General features: G+C 48.5%; 1 protein-coding gene across 5 annotated transcripts in view; it reads left to right on the top strand.

Annotated features, from left to right (window-relative positions):
- Window positions 1-233: 233 nt before the first annotated feature.
- PPARD (peroxisome proliferator activated receptor delta) overlaps window positions 234-15,011 on the top strand; it is a 37,479-nt gene continuing 22,701 nt past the window's right edge. The window contains exons 1-3 of one of the 5 annotated variants that reach the window (XM_073319584.1): window positions 257-315; window positions 13,992-14,092; window positions 14,759-14,909. The gene's annotated coding sequence lies outside the window, so the exon portion shown is untranslated. Of the gene's footprint in view, window positions 316-1,114; window positions 1,195-13,004; window positions 13,523-13,991; window positions 14,093-14,758; window positions 14,910-15,011 lie in introns of those variants that run through there. The other 4 variants (XM_073319585.1, XM_073319586.1, XM_073319583.1 and 1 more) reach the window with 4 other exon arrangements.

A 15,011-nucleotide genomic window follows, 5' to 3' on the forward strand; every position in this document is an offset into this window, starting at 1 on the left:
CCTACAAGTCCCATGATCCTCCTGGCATAGTTTCCCCGCTGACATTTCCGGCTTTGCCTGGTCCTGAGCGCCCGCCAGGGGGCGCCGGGCCTCCTCCTGCAAGGGGAGGCGGGGGCGGAACGGGCTTGGGCCGTTGCTGTGGCGATATGCTAATATAGCCCAGGCGCTGCTGATTGGCTGGATGGGGCTGGGTACCTGGTGGCGTCAGGGCGGATGCGTGTGACGTATTGACGGGGGGGTGGGGCTAGGGGGAAAAGTTCTGGGCTGAGCTGGAGCTTGACGGGGGGCGGGTTGGAGCCTCCGCGTTGGCAGCAGGTGAGGGGGGGGGAAGGGACCTCCCCCGGGAACCCTCTGTCCTGAGCCCCACTGCGGGGAGGGGTCCCCTCTGCCGACACCCCCGCCCCCAGCCCTGTCCCCGGGGGGGGTCCCCCTCTGCCCGCCGCCCCCCCCAGCCCTGTCTCCGGGGGGGTCCCCCTCTGCCCGCCGCCCCCCCCCAGCCCTGTCTCCGGGGGGGGGTCCCCCTCTGCCCGCCGCCCCCCCCCCAGCCCTGTCTCCGGGGGGGGGTCCCCCTCTGCCCGCCGCCCCCCCCCCCAGCCCTGTCTCCGGGGGGGGGGTCCCCCTCTGCCCGCCGCCCCCCCCCAGCCCTGTCTCCGGGGGGGGGTCCCCCCTCTGCCCGCCGCCCCCCCCCCAGCCCTGTCTCCGGGGGGGGGTCCCCCTCTGCCCGCCGCCCCCCCCCCAGCCCTGTCTCCGGGGGGGGGTCCCCCTCTGCCCGCCGCCCCCCCCCCAGCCCTGTCTCCGGGGGGGGGGTCCCCCTCTGCCCGCCGCCCCCCCCCAGCCCTGTCTCCGGGGGGGGGTCCCCCTCTGCCCGCCGCCCCCATCCCCTTCCCAGGGGACCCCTCTGCCCCCAGCCCTCTGTCTGCGGGGGCCCTCTGTCTGCCAGTCCCTTCCCGGGGGGGGACCCCTCTGCCTCCAACCCTGTCTCTGGGGGACCCCTCTGCCAGCTGCCCCCAGCCCCTCTCTGTCTGCAGCCGACCCCCTGCCCCGGGAGTAAGGGGGAGGGGGAACCTCTCTGTCTGCAGCTCCCAGCGTTCTCCTGCTGTTCTCTCTCAAGCAGGAGTGTGAGGGAAGTGGGCCTGTCTCCGGTAATGGGGCGTTGAAAGGCAGGTGGAGGGTCTGAAGCGAGTGTCATCTCAGGTACAAGGTGCTGGGGGGAGAGGTGTAACCAAGGAGGGATTCGTGGTCAGAGCAGGGAATGGGAGAAAGAGGGTGCCTGGGTTCTAGCCCGGCTCTGGGGCAAGGGTGTGATCTTGTGGCTTGAGTAGGAGACTGCGGACATAGGACTAGTAGGTTCCACTGGCTGGCTCAGTGACCTGCCACAAATCTCATTTCCTCTCTGTGCCTTGGTTTTCCTGTCTATAAACGGAGGGTGATGCTTCCTTATCTCTCTATTGTAGTCTCGAAGCACTGTAGAACTATGTATAGAGATCACACCGCCCACCTAGGACATACAGCCATGTCTGGGGTGGGATCCAGTAGAAATAGAGCAGCTGTGTATCAATGCTACATGGATGTTTAGGACAGCAAGTAAAGAATCTTGTATCTAGATGAAACTGCTTGTAGGTGAGGGCAGAAAAACAGCCCTTGCTTATTTCCCAGGTAGGCTGCAAGTTTTAATTGATTAATTATATGTTAAGTGCCTGGAGATTCTTGGATGGAAGACAAAGGAATGTAAAGATGCAAGACAGCCACCCAGCTTCCTAGATTAGAGACTGGTTTCTTTCACCCCTCACCTCCTTACTCGTTTATTGACTTAGGCTTGTTGCATCTTTTTTATTCCATGCTGACCAGCTCCCAACTCCTTGCTGCAACAGCTGACTCCTTTGTGATACAGTGTTTGGCTCTACCTCAGAACAAGAGAGCTTTCCCCATCCAAGTGTAATAGCCTCTTTCCCAAGCAGATTTCCTCCTGCCTGTCTGCTGTGGAAAGGGATGGTCAATCTGCCTTCCTGACCTTGCTGCTCTTTCGACAGCTGGTGCTGAGTGACTCCCCATCAGATCCTACAAAACTGCCCTCCTCACTTTCAGTGAGAAGATCTCAAAGCACTTCAGACAGTAGAGAATTAAGCCTTGTAACTTTGATGTAGGTGTGTAGTACTATCTATAGGTGGAGAAACTGCGGCAGAGAGAGGGGCTAGGACCTGCATCTCTTGATTCCAATCCTGTGCTTTAAGTGCACAACTGTTTTTCCTCGTTCTTATTATTAAGAAAGCCTGTCTCTTATTATTTTGTACGACTGTAGTTTAGTAGCTGAATTGCCTGTATTGACTCAGTCTGCCATGGCAGACTAAAACAACTTAGAGTGACCCTTTAACAGCCCATCTTGTCTGATCAGACAGGCACACAGGTGTAAATATCTTCCCCTCCAACTGCCGTGTCATGGGCAGAGCCCTTGTGAAAAGGGGCTGGCTAGACAGCCACGGAGGCTGAAGATCTCTTCTGTACTGTAAAGCAGGTAAGTGGGGACAGTAGCACAGCAGATTCTCCCCTGCCCCCGGGTTCCTGCCAACGTACATCAGCGCTGACCTGGAGGGATCGTCTTAGCATGGAAAGGGAATTCAGTCTCCAAGGGCCAAGTATCTCTTAGTCCCTTGTTGGTAGGGAGGCCAGTGGTGATGGTTCTTGTCACCATACACGTGTCCTTTAGAGGCTGGTCTGAGACCTGCCATCTTCATTTCCCATTGGCCTCAGGACAGCTGTCAGATAGTAATGATTTCTGGCCATTCCCCACTTGGATTTTTAATGGGTGGCCCTGATGTGACCCTCAATATCCTATTTCCAATTGCTGGAACCAGCTCATCCTTCTTGCGGGGCCTGTTTTCTTACCGACGCCTTCACTTTCTCACATCGGGTTGAAGGCCCCCAGATACAAATGTGCTGAAAGCTGGGTGAGTTTCTTCCTTAACAGTTTGAGCCTGTCAACCTCGAAGAATAGAGGAAGCTTTGGGAGGTGCTGCGATGTTCGCTGAGCTTTCTTTCATGCTCTGTTGAGTTGGTGCAGGTATCGCCTTGCACCAAGTGGTGATGGGGCATGTCCTGACATTGGGTTGAGAGCAGAGCAAGGTGAACTAATGACTTAATATTGGTTTTCAAACTTGTGTTTGTCTCTGTTGGCAGTTGGAGCTCGGACAGTGTCATAAGGTGTGTGCAGTCAGGGTGTGTCAGCACTCTCCTGTAGAGCTTTGTGTTACAGGGTCTAGGAAGGTTTTTACTGGTAGCAGAGATGAAGGAAGTGTACTTGAGTTCAAGGCACCTGGCTGTATGTGATTTATCTTACTACCCAGAAATAATAATAAATTTGCAGACTTGGACTTACAGTATAGTTGTTTTCCCTTTTGAGAGGAATATTCTGCAACCCTAATGTCCTGTTTACAAAGGCAATTTATTTTATGACAGGTTTCAGAGTAACAGCTGTGTTAGTCTGTGTTCGCAAAAAGAAAAAGAGTACTTGTGGCACCTTAGAGACTAACCAATTTATTTGAGCATAAGCTTTCGTGAGCTACAGCTCACTTCATCGGATGCATACTGTGGAAAGTGTAGAAGATCTTTGTGTCTATAATAAGATCTTCTACACTTTCCACAGTATGCATCCGATGAAGTGAGCTGTAGCTCACGAAAGCTTATGCTCAAATAAATTGGTTAGTCTCTAAGGTGCCACAAGTACTCCTTTTAATTTATTTTATGTAATTTTAGAATAGTTGCTAGAGCAGAGGATTGGGAATCAAGATTCCTGGATTCTCTTCATTGTTCTGCCACTGACTCACCCAGTGGCCAAAGGGCAAATTATAAGACTATAGAAATGTAGATCTGGCAGGGACCTTGAGATCACCTTGAAAAGTGAAATGATTCACAGAGAACACGTTCATGTCACCACTCTGTGCCTCAGTTTCCCCACCTGTAAGATGGGGATAATGCTTACAGGGAGATTGAGTCTTAATTACTATGTGCGAAGTACATTGAGATCCTTGCCTAAAAAATATTCTACACAAGTGTTAAGTACTGTAAATAGTTCACTAGTGCATGCACCACTGTCATGCATTGGATGGAGTCTGAACTACTGAACTACCTATTTAATGCCCTGTGCTGCTAATAGTTAATGGCAATTTGTGACCATATTATGTAGCATTCAAAGGTCTTTCAGACCGACCAAGCAATTGCTATCTTTCCTCTTTAAGCCAGCCCTGTCTTGATAACTGAAGTGGTTTATCTGCAGGCACTCAGGTAGCCTGTGGTTCTTCTAATACTGAAAGATGTCTTATTCTGAAATGGGGGCTTTCTCATTGGCATGGAGGAGCAGCTGAGCCCATATAATACTGGGAAGGGAACAAAGGTTCAAGATGCATCTATGTTCTTAGCATCTTTGTTTAATCTCAGTATTGGTTATGAAACCCAGTTATTCTGCATAACGGTGTGTTTAAAAATACGCCCTATTTTCTCTAAAAAGGAGTACTTGTGGCACCTTAGAGACTAACAAATGTATTTGAGCATAAGCTTTCGTGAGCTACAGAGCTGTAGCTCATGAAAGCTTATGCTCAAATACATTTGTTAGTCTCTAAGGTGCCACAAGTACTCCTTTTCTTTTTGCGAATACAGGCTAACACTGCTGCTACTCCGAAATCTATTTTCTCTAAGTCCCCTAGTTCTGAATTGTTTGTTAGCTGTTTTCTCCAGAACCTGGTAGCTTGTTGCTCCACGCTTCTATGCTTGGAGCTGTTTCCCTGTGTTTCGATGCTATTTTCCTGGTCATCAGAGAAGCCCCTAAGAGCCGTTTCTCTATTGAATCTGTGAGTTTTAGCAACTTGATTGCTCCAACTAGTCACTGGTAAGTGTAAATAGTCACCTGAAGAGTAGGATTAAGTATCGTTCTAATGCATAGATCTTCTCACCTCCCATACTGACAGGACACTCCCTCAGCACCTGGGCTAAGGAAACCCCTCCTAACATTTCTAAAAAGCGTCAGTGTCTTTAATACCAACTCTCTATGTTGTCCTCAAGGTCTAGTGTATTCAGGCTGTAGTTTCTTATAGTGTAAGTCAGTTGTGAAGGTCTAGTTGAGGGTCTTCCAACATTACGCTTGGTCTCAGACCAGTGTTCTCTTGATATTTCAATTTCGAGGTCTATGACTTCTGCTGTTGGCAGCTGTACTACAATCCATAGAAACCACGAAAGAGTCTTTAATAAACGTCTGCGACTACTGAACAATTCTGTTCTTCTCAGGCTTTTGCCTTCCACAAGACCAGGGGCATTACCCTAGCGTTCAGTCTGAGCGTGCAGTAAGGGTGCGTATAAACTTCAGAGTGCATATAAACTTCAGAGTTGCAGTTCGATCCACTCCCATTCTTCCCGTGGCATAGAAATAGCTGGACTTCATGCACATTAGTGGAGATTTGTGTTATGTTGTTCTCTTGCAGTTTTCTTCAATATGCAGCTCTTTGTGGTGATATGGTAACTACGTGGTAGCTTTCACCAGCAGGCGAACAGTGACAGCAGCTCCAGAGAGGTAACCCTTCCCTTCATGTGCAATGTGGTTGACAAAGACTTTTGCCCTATTGGGTTTTTTAAAAACTCAGTGTAGGATAAATGTGTGAATTATCTTTAAGATCTGTTCCATGCGTTTTGGAGGTCTTATTAGTGTCTGCAGAATTTAAGCTTTCCCTCTTTCTTTAGTCCGTTTCTATCCTTATGTTTATGTAATTTTCTGACTGTGAACTTTATGGGGCTGCATAGACAGACAGCCTGTTCCCACTCATCTCTCAACTATAAGGAAGACAGGCTAAAAATTGTTAGCTGTTTTTAGTGACTGGAAGTTGAAGCTAGACTGGAAATAAGATGTAGATTTTAAACATGAGAGTAATTAACCATGTGAACAATGTACCCAGGGTTGTGGTAAATTCTCCATCACTTGTGATTTTTAAATCAAGATTGGATGCTTTTCTAAAAGACATGCACTAGTTAAGCAGTGATTATTTAGAGGGAGTTCTCTGGCCTGTATTATGCAGAAGGGTAGACTAGCTAATCACAATGCATCCCATCTGTCCTTAGAATCTATGAATTTCACTGCATTTTAACAGAAACATCAGCTGTTCTGAGATTGTGGGTGGGGCCTGGGGATGTAGAAAGAGCTTAGATAAACTGCTATGACTGTTTTTCCATCACTCCGACTACTGCGTATATTCTTATGTAACTGTCTCCTTTACATGAGACAAAAACAACTGAGTTAACTGCAGAGATGAAATGCGGTTTGTTAGGACATCATGGGACATGTGCTCTGAGAACTGTTGTTGTTTTCCCTAGGCTTCTGAGTTGGCACACAAAGTACAACACAGTCACATGGGAACCAAAACGTTGTGTGTAGGCTTGATTTCTTTCTGCCACAGCGCACATCATAGTAACTTAGCTGAACGGGCTGCTGTTTGCTAGTGCACACACTTTAGGAAAACTCACATTTTATTTTACATCTGTTTCTGCTGGGGTTTTTTTAAGCATTCAAGACATGAGCCTTGAAACATGTTTATAGCATGTGGAAAAGATTTTGTAATGATCCTGTATGAGGCTTTGTTGATCATAAAGCCATTGTTATACAAAATAGCTTATTGATGTTCACTGGTATCCTTTTTCTAGGACACTGCTTAGGATTTCTTGTTGACAAAACTGTGTGTTTATACAGTACATCTGTTATGCTATGGGAAGTGTATATTCTGTGGCTTTAGAATTATGGATTGGAAATCTGCATTCTTAGAGACCAAGCGACTAGCAGTAAAGGAGATAAGTGGAGGCCTTTACTCAGCAGATCCAACTGCAGTTACCTTCTCTGTGAAATTCTTTAAATTGGGAAGGAGGAGGTCCTAGCATTCAGGACTGAGAGATCATTCTGATGCCAATGAAACTCTGCCTTGTTCTGAATGCAGAACTGTGAGGGGCTTGGTTTGATTTGTGATTTGGATTGTTGTCTACCCAGGTCCAGCAGAGCAGCAAGCTTGCTGAAGTTCAAGCCACAGGTTGGAGAGATCCTTGGCTAGGTATATAGCCAATTCATTGTAAGGTACTTAACAGCAGTGTGCTCTTCTACAAATTAAATGTTCAAAAATGACTTGCCCTTCTTGCAATAAGCTCTTAAAATCTTGGGAGTCATGGAAGAGCAGTAACAACTTCTAGAGCTAAGGATTAGCAGAGATGTCTAAGAGTTGATTTTTTTCAAAGAGCTCTAAAATGCACTGGTAGATTACTTCCAAAATTCCTGTGCCACACCAGGATTCTGGGTAGAGTTAGTAGTATGAATTTGGGACCTTTGGGTCAAGGGACTATGAAATACGCCTCCCTCAATGACTTGATTGTAATGTGGGTCTGTGCGGTACTGCTGAGAGCAAGAAAGAGATTGCAAGGCAGAGAGGTGGGAGGCTGGAAGAGCATGTCAGTTTCAAGACCACTTTTCAAAATGCTGTAAAACATTTGCGTGAAGAGTGGCTGGGAACGTGGTATGCCACTTGAGGGCCTGGAGAACAGTTTGTGGGATGAACTTGAGGGCATTTGGTCAGGCATGTTCCTGAGGTACAGCATCTCCCAACCCTCTCCAAATCATTTAGTCAGTGAGATACTGACCCACACGCTGTACCAGTAACAGATGTCTGGAAGTTAATTGCTGGTGGCAGAGTGAGGGAAGGGGCAGGAGGCCTGCCGTGAATTATAATGTGTCTCTAGATACTGCGTTGTGCCCATGTTTTCTGGGCTCCTGGGTAGCGATAACTGAGTGGGATGTCTGTATTATGTGGGAAGTATCACCTTAATTCTGCATGTTCTGGCTTGCCAATGCTTGTGTTTTGGCAACTCACATTCTTGAGGAGACCAGGGCAGTGCTGGAACTCCATGTTAACAAAGCTTCTCTAGGTGTGATGGGGATGGTAGGTGGCTTATGGAGATTTTCACCTCTTGTCTTTTGTGTGCATTTGGCTCAGGTTGTGAGACCATGAAAGCTGTTACCACGTGGTGACTGACATGTGATGCAAGTCAGATGAGTATGTGGATTCACTGTAGTTGTAGTAGATGCTGACAGAGCAGTTGGCACTAATTGATATCCTTGTTGGCATTAGCATCTTTGACAGAGATTTATTGTCTGGTTTCAGCAAAGAACTGGGAGTCGGAGCTCTTGGGTTCTACTCTGAGCCCTGCCACTGAATTCCTGTGTGACCTTGGACAAGGCACTTAACAGCTCTGTGCCTCCATTTCCCCATCTCCAGAATGGGGATAATACCTAAGTCGCAGGGACGTTGTGCGAGGTTTTACCAAGTGCTCTGTGCTTCTGGAAGGTGTCGTAGAAATTCAAACTGTCAGGAGCATGGACAGCGATGAGAATGCCAAAGCTGCTTTTGCAGGAACAAGGTAACAGAAGAGCTGAAACTTTGGTCAAACAAAACCTCCACCCCTGTTTTAAAAATGGGGAAATCCCACTCCCCTAGACAGTGTTGGGAGAGAGACAGCAAGAAAACTGCCTTACCTTCAAGCTCCCTGAGAGAGGTTTTACACTAGTGCATTTAACAAAGTAGTTAAAAACCCTCTCAGAAAGCTTTATAATTGGCTGTGCCCATATCCTTATGGCAAACGTTAATGTGCTTTTTCTCTCCTGTGGTTTGAATGGAGACTAAGTGAACACTGTGGTTTTGTTCTAACAATTTCAGTCTGTACATTCCCTGGCCCTGCTAAATCCTCTTTCTTTGGGCACAGGCATAATCAATCCATGTCAGCAGAGCCCTGAGAATGGGGTTTACCTGCTGTTGCACAGGGTATTTTGGTAGGGTCTACAAAATCAACAGCCGTTTTTGGTGAGATGAGCGTAATCTCAATAAAATCTGCAGTCTGAAGGATTTCCTCATTTGCAAATGAATGCATAGGACCTAAAATTGGAACTGTTAGGTTAGCTGCTGCAGCAGAGGCCAGGAGAGAGGGACGTATCTGTAGGAAGGGAAAAGGAGTAGCCTTACCTTACAGGATTTTGTTGGCCCACACAACAATGGTGACTGTTAGTGCAAATGTCTTTGGGACTTGCTGGTGAGTGGATAAAATTGCCTGGTTTGCTCCTGTAACTGATGAAACCGGCTCAGTGAGGTCAAAAATACACAGTTTAAAAGCTCTTAAAATGGTAACTGCCTTGGGCTTGTGAACTAGTTTTTACTGGGCTGTTCTGGGGCCTGCTTCTGAGCGTCGCTGTCCACCTACATCTACAGTCCTAGGGAAATGCCGGCACTCAACACCCTCAGGATCTAGCGTGTGTTTAGAGAGGAAGAATGGGCATCAGGACTCTGCCTATGTTCTATTCCAAGCTCTGCTCCTTTGGCCTAGACTCTTGTCTGCAGCTCAGTTTTCCCCATCTGCAAAATGGGGATAATGTGGAGCTAAGACTCAAGAAGCTCTTTGAGATGCTTGGGTGAGAGGGTCTTCAGAAATGCAGGGTGGTATTGTTATTGGACAGCACTTGCTGGGGATGAGTTAGCGAGTGCCATGCTCGAAGTCCGACCCAAACTGTGGCACCGAGCATGGCGGTTTGTTTCACTCACCACTTCCCAGCTTTTCCGTTCAACGACCTTGCTGCACTTGTCGTGCTCTGAGTCCCCTGTTTGCCTCAAGAAATGTTGCGGCTTTGCTTACTCACACCTCTCCGTCTTGTTCTATAATTACTGATCTTGAAACCAGATCCTTTCACGTGGTCCATTCGGATCTGTGAGGACAAGAGGATTGTAAGCAAGCAAATGCCTTGGAATAACACATGAGGGGCCTGCAGGAACTTCAGAAAGCTTGTTCGGTTCAAAATATCAGTTTCGTTGTACTCCTGGAGCTCCTTAGCACCCCTCTTCCCTTCGCCTCCCCCAAGACTTTAGGGAGAGGCAGGCATACATACAGTCCTCAATAGGTCTCATTGCTGCCCTCTCCAAGAGGACTACAGTGGAATTGCATCGTACGCACATTTAACTTACACGAATTCAACTGTATGCGCTTGGCAAAAAAAAAAAAGAAAAATAACAAGATACCTGTAAATTGTGCGGGCGATTCTGCCCACCATTCCACTCAATGAGCATATGCCCCAGAGTGAGCGTTAGATGGGAGATGTGAATCTGCTGTTCCCTCAGTCAGTCTCAGTTCCCGTGTGCCTCTCATAGTGTGAGCATCTTACCGCACTGAGTGTGATTCTAGTGTTTAAAGATACTGTATGGATTTTTCGTACAACATGGCCTCTAAACGCCAGCCAATTACTTCATCTGGTGCTCAACCAAAGAAACCGCGATCTGCTCCAATGCTGGAGGAAAAACTGGCTGTGTTGGACTTATTGAGAGACGGTATGTAGCGCGTAAATATGGCTGCAACGAATCTAACATCCGTGCCATCAAGATTCGAGAGAGAGAAATTAGTCAAGCCGTGGCATCAAGTGCTCCAGTAACTGCTAAGGTGACGAGCCAGGTGCGTGATAAGACTTCAGTGAAGCCTGAAAAGGCATTAAACTTATGGCTGGAAGACATGAAGTGTAAACGTGTGGCTATCAATGGCAACACGTTGCGAGAAAAGGCTCTTAGCCTCTACGCACTGTTCAAACCTGCTGCCGAAGAGGGTAATTTTGACTATACGCGATTTTTGCCTTACGCGCTGACTTTAGAACCTAACCCCACGTAAGATGTGACTCCACTGTATAGCTTAAAGTATGGTTGCTAAAATTTGTAAAGCACTTTCAATATGTGAAATAGCATAATCGGGGCTGGGGATTTATGTGGATAGGTGAGGGAGAGGCAGAGACTTGCCTTTGTCTAGCGGTCTAAGCAGAGGGCTGGGAACCAGGAACCCATGAATTCTAATCCTATTTCTGACACCAACACTTTCTGAAGCCTCCACAGGCAAATCATGGAAGGTTTCTGTGTCATGATCCCCCCTCCCCCACCTTAGGAGTGAGGGGAGGGCTCATTAACGTTTGCAAAGCGCTACTTATAAAGTTGCGAATGTCTTATTCTTATGGGTGTTGTAAAACTGCTGTCACTTGGAGCTCTGTGGGATGCTAGCCCTGTGACGGTGAGCTCAATCCCATATTGTCGTCGTCAAGTCCAGCGGGGAGGGCATGTTGCTTTTTTGACTCGCTGACTAGCACTGTTGGTCATACGCAGTGTGGGGTGTACTTCAGTTTGTGAACAGCCGCTGTACAGAGGTTCTCTGCCTTGCTGCTAGTGCAGTCGTAGGTAGAACAGGTAGGAAGCACTGGAGAGACAGTGCAACCAGCTGGATCCCTTGGCTGCCTGTGCATTCCAGCACCTCCAACTAGACGGGAGCTGCCTGACCGTGCCATGGAATTACTAGGGGACTGTTCCATCAGCACAGTTAATGGAAGATCTTCTACAACATTGATATTTCTCTTTATTTTCAAACACTGTTAAGAACCCTGGTGCCTCTAGTCCAGGGGTTCTCAACTTTTTTCTCTTCGAGGCCCCCCTCGACATGCTATAAAAACTCCAGGGCCCAGAGGGGCCTTGGGCATAGGTGTAGTTTGACTTCTATTGTGGGGCGGGGCTTGAACCACCTCCACATGGTGGGGTCCAGGGAGGGAGTGCCGCCTCCACCCCCTGACTCACCTCAGCCGGCCACCCAGCGTGTCTGTGTCGGGGGGTGGGGGGGTGCAACCAAAAATTATAACTCAAAGGTGGGGGGCTTAGCTCAGAAAATTTGAAAACAGGGAGGGGGTAGCTGGGGCTGTGTGCACCCAGAGAGCGGCTGTGGGTGCAGGGATGGGGGGGCTAGGGGCTATATTTGGGCAGGGGGTAGCTCAGGGTGTAGGGAGAGGGGTATCAGGGAGTGTGTGCTGGGAGGACGTCCCTGTTCCCGGAGGGGTCTGCCAGCCACGGAGCTGGGGCTCCCAACCCAAGGGGATTCTTACTGGTCGCCTCTGCAGGAGCAAAGGGGGCTGGGAGACGAGGAGCAGCTTCAACCTGGGGCACCAGCAGGAGAGGAGGACATGCTGCTGCTGTCTGCTCCATGGCAGCAGCTTCCCCTCGCTACCTGGCTCCAGCTTCCCGCCTCCGACCTTGCCAGGGAGCGGGGAGAGGAGAGGGGGGTGGAGCTGCCCCCGGGACTGTTGTGATCTTGTGCTGCAGTTTTGGTGCAGGGGGAATGCCCTCCATGTCCCCAGTGCTGCCCTTGGGCTCAGGGGGTGCTGGGGATTGGAGCTTCACCCCTGCGCTTCCCGGCTTCAGCCCCATGGTGGTGGGGGCACTGAGGACTGGGGCTTCAGCTGCGGGGCACTGCAGGCCCCTTGAAAGGGATCGCAGACCCTTAGGGGACCGCAGACCCCCGGTTGAGAACTGCTGCTCTAGTCGAACGCCTCTTGGCAATGTCTCGCTTATTCTGGATATTCCGGCTGTGTGCCAGTGAGACAGAACTGCCCAAACTTTCCCTCCCGTCCCTTTTTCACTGGCTGCTCGTGTGGCCATGCTCCTCATTGTGAGCAATGTTGTCAAGCGCAAATACAAGAAGCAGCGAGGCTAATATTTAAACTGTATAACTGCGAACAATGGTCCAAGGAACACTACTCTGTGTTTATAAAGAGGGAGGAGTCTGTGTTGCTGGCGTTGCTATCTGGTGGATCAAGGGACAGGGAGCAGGGACTCTTGGTGTCTATTCTTGTGACCACACTAGCTTTCTTCTTGCCCTTGGGCAAGTCTCATAGCTACCCTGTGTGTAATTTGGGAATAAACAATAACATTTGGAAATGATTTACCCCCTTGCATTTTCAAAACTCTGCCACTATTAACTAACCCTCCCCTCTCCCCAGTAGAGCAGCGCTCTCCTCACTTTTCACACAGAGAAGTGAGGTGACTTGCTTTTGCACCTGGCCATGCTGCAGGAGGTTGGATAAGAACTTGGAAGTGCTGGATTTCTCACTCTTTGCTTGCTCCATTCACCCACTGATACCGCTCTTTGTAACAGGGGTGTTGTGAAGCTCCCTTTGTTACTGAAGTTGAGTTCCTGGGATGGAAAGTGTTTAGAGATGGACAAGGGGAAATACTAGTCTTTTCTAGTAACCGCCGTCTCAAGATCTCACAGCATTTTACACTCCTACATTTCCCCTCCCTAGGGTTAATTTATTATGATTTCACAATTGCAGTGGGGACTTCTAGCCTTGGCTGTAACCGAGGGAATGCTTGGACTGGCAAAGCTCTTTTAACTGCAAGGCAAAAAAGTAACTTCTGGCAAGTAGTGCCGTGGAATGTGTTTCTCCTGTCTAGGATTGTGAGTCCAAGAAGTCTTTTCTTCCCTCCTGCCAGCCCAGGAAACTCATTCAAGAGAAGAGAGCAAAGAGCCCTTGCAGGAACCTGTCCACTAGCTTCTCTCAGCCTGGATGGAAATGTGGCGTCAGGGCCTTGGTGCCCACACCAGTTCTGCTGTGAGGGAGGAGAGGATCCAGCATGTTTTGCAGCTTTTCAAAGGAGTCTTTCAGGAAGTGGGTGAATTTTAAATAAAATAAAGCAAAACGTACATCTGATCTGTGACTCGCCGTGGGTAGTATCTGGTCTGAGTGAGTGAGGAAAGCTCCCTGTGCCCCATCGTCAAATGTGTCTGAATAATTGGCAGTAACATGATCATTGCAGTGTCGGCAGCTCCCTGCTTCTTCCTGTCTGGGCTCGTGCTTCACAGCAGCCAGATATAAACGTATCATAAAGCTGTACTGGGGAGAAGGTCAAAGAACTCGAGTGCACTTGTGGACAGAGAAGTGACTTTGCAGTTCCTTTGACATCCCCCCCCTCCCTCCCCGCAGTCTATATGTGTTCAGGGCAGATTGCTCTTTTGGTCACTCTGTGCAGAGGAACAGGTTTGAACACAAACTCGTATGCTCTTCTGAAACCCGTCAACGTCTGGGCATAAGTGTAGTGACCATGTGACAAATGCTGCATGTCTTTTTCTTTTTACAGTAACATTAAAGGGAGAAGGGTGTGGAGTTTTCTGGAACAAATGTCTCTTGTACACATCGTGGGATTTCTGCAGAGGCAGTGTTGTCTGGTGATTGGAACAGGTGACTGAGCGTTGGGGGCTGGGGTGCAAATATCAACTGTTAGTGCATGGTGTAAACTCCAGAAAAAGCTTGGAGCAGGGAGTTGGGAATTTCCTGAGTTCTAGCTCTGCTACTTACTCAGACTTGGGCAAGTCACTAGCGCGGTGATTTCCTTTGGAAAGGCGCTGAGCACCCGTGGCGCTCGTTGAAATCAGTAAGGGTTGTCAATGCTTGAGGTTTCTGAACATCAGACCATTAACCTTTCTGTGCACCGGTCTGTTCATCTGTAAGATGTGGATAATGCTGACCTACTTCCCAGGGGTCTGGTGAAACTCGCTTCCATAATGTAAATTGCTTTGAGAGTCCCTCAAGAAAAAATGCTATATGGATGTAAAGAATTCTTTTTCTTGGTGGGCTGTGTTTGGACGGAGAGATGTCAGCAACTATTTCTTAGCTCTTAAGTAGGGTATTAACATACCACCTCATAGCAAGTTATGCTGCTATTCGTAGGGTAGAGATGTAAGCAGTTTACAAAGTTTGAGCTTGATCTACAACCAAGTTCATTGCAGATTTTCAGACGCTTGTCTTGTCCAGTCCATTCTTTTAAATATCTGTGGTGTTATGAGCAAGAGAGAGCACCCAAAACTAGAATATCTTTGGCACTTACAACTTAAAATGTCCCAACAGATTCTTTTAAGGACTGAAACGTGACATGCCAAGTAAGCGTCATCTCTGGAGAGGGCTGTATAATGGAAATGCTGAGGGAAGGAACACTCAAGTGACTGCCACTCAAGTGCCCTCTGTTGCAACGTCCAACCTGCATTGCAGTGACTTCCAAGTAGGTGAAAGGGGTGAGGCATGCTAGACTCTGCTGAGAATTCATCTGATAACGAAGGCAGTGTTCTGGGCTTTCAGGACTGAAAGCCGACAAACGGCAGTT

Source organism: Lepidochelys kempii, chromosome 21, assembly GCF_965140265.1.
Source record: "Lepidochelys kempii isolate rLepKem1 chromosome 21, rLepKem1.hap2, whole genome shotgun sequence".
Classification (NCBI taxonomy): domain Eukaryota; kingdom Metazoa; phylum Chordata; order Testudines; family Cheloniidae; genus Lepidochelys; species Lepidochelys kempii.